The 1,804-nt window shown below is 46.3% G+C and overlaps 1 non-coding gene across 1 annotated transcript; it reads left to right on the top strand.

Moving 5' to 3' along the window:
- The first annotated feature begins 311 nt into the window (after positions 1 to 311).
- Positions 312 to 384, top strand: TRNAA-AGC. The gene has a single exon. It is a non-coding gene; the product is annotated as a tRNA-Ala (tRNA).
- The last annotated feature ends 1,420 nt before the right edge of the window (positions 385 to 1,804 follow it).

The following is a 1,804-nucleotide window of genomic DNA, read 5'->3' as shown; positions in this document are numbered from 1 at the left end:
CCAGAAGGAGATGAGTCCAGAACTCAGATAACTGAGCTTACAGGTGTGAGGACCTTGCCCACTTCCTCAGGATCAACCAGCTCAAACTCTTCCCAGATAACTGAGCTCAGATGTGTCTTAGTCACTTCCAAGGAATCTGGTCGGTTGGCACCTAATTTCCATCACCTCTGTTTCCTGAATTTTCACCTGAATGTTTTTTTGCTATGTCATGGCTGCCTGCCAGCTGAGGAATTAGACCATTTACATCTCCCCAGTTTCTGCATCTTGTCCTGCAATACTGTAACATGGTAGAAGAAGGCTGTCACGCAGTTGGGGAATTAGCTCAAATGGTAGAGCGCTCGCTTAGCATGCGAGAGGTAGCAGGATCAATGCCTGCATTCTCCAGTTTGTCTCTATTCATTTTTGATTTCCATACAAAGGCAGGCAAATTTTGCATATTATTCTGGACTTCTACACAGCTGCAAAGTAGTCCAGGAAGACAATTGGGAATTAGAGAGTGTTTTGCTTTAATAGGTGGTGGAATCAATGCCCACCTTCTCCAGATGGGTCTAGGACAGTTAACCACAGGCATATGTCTGTGCCCACTCTACCGCGGGCACCCCACTGCAGCCAGCCCATCCCAGGCATTTATTATTGGCTATTCCTTTGCCAGGACTCTTCCCAATCTAATGGTCTATGCACCCTCTTCCCAGGCAATTTGCCGAACGATACTTGTCTCCGGCCAATCCATTAAAGCAGGACAAGTAACCGGAATATCAACATTTTTGCAAGATGTGCCATGTTTGGAATTGTACAAAAGTGGAAGTAGGAGCAATGCTCCTGATTGAAAGCAGGCCTCCATGTTGCTTCTCCTTCCGATTTGTCTCCTGGATTCGCTTAATTTTACATTCCTCCGTTGTATCACTGAGCCCTAACTGGATAATAATTGAGAGATGAAATATCTATTGGACTATTTGGTTCATCATTGTGTTCTACTCAGGATGTAACAGAAGAAAACCCTGGAATCTATTAAGGACCCTCTCTCTCCTATTTGGACTATTGCCTTTATCAAAATGAAGAGCAAAGGAACCCGGTGATTATACTTAGAAGCTGTTTATTACATGACAAATAATCACCTTGACTGAGAGTCATGGCCGAATGGGATACTACAGAAGGACACTGCATGGTGGATGGAGGTTCCTTCCTGGGAGGCAGAGTAGAAAGGGAAGAGGAGAGGATTCTTTAGCATCACGACGAATTAAAAATCACCTCAGAGCCTGCCCACCCCAGTAGTGAAACAGACAGAGTCCAATCAATGTCCAGAAAGATGTTTTGGGAACGTTTCTAGTCCAGGTGCTCCGTGCCACCTTCGTGCATGCCATTCCCAGGACGGTTGGCCTTGAAGCTGTGAAACAACCCAAGCTGGCCTCTCTGTCTTCCATAAGTCCAATCCTCCCCATCAGTTCCCAGCATTTCCACTTTCACCCCACCTGCACCTTTCCCCTCCCAAATGCCCTTGCTCCTTCCCTCCACATTTCCATAGCAGCTGGCAGCAAGCTTGAGGAAAAGCGAAGATGGCCAGGTTGACACTTGGTTGACTGTGCCATGAACCCTAATAATATATTAAAAGTCCAGCCAAATGAAGGTGATTTGGCTAAGGCTAAACCTCTTTATTGGGATTAAAACCCTCAAGAGTTCCCCAAACCTGGTTCATCCATCTGTTACAAATACTTGAAGGAAGGAAGGAAGGAAGGAAGGAAGGAAGGAAGGAAGGAAGGGAGGGAGGGAGGGAGGAAAGAAGGGAGGGAGGGAGGAAGGAAGGAAG

Source organism: Protobothrops mucrosquamatus, unplaced genomic scaffold (genome assembly GCF_001527695.2).
Source record: "Protobothrops mucrosquamatus isolate PMUCROS unplaced genomic scaffold, P.Mucros_1.0 scaffold11090, whole genome shotgun sequence".
NCBI classification, from domain to species: Eukaryota; Metazoa; Chordata; class Lepidosauria; order Squamata; family Viperidae; genus Protobothrops; species Protobothrops mucrosquamatus.
The sequence above is the reverse complement of the archived record's forward strand: the minus strand, read 5'-3'. Positions and strand labels throughout refer to the sequence as shown.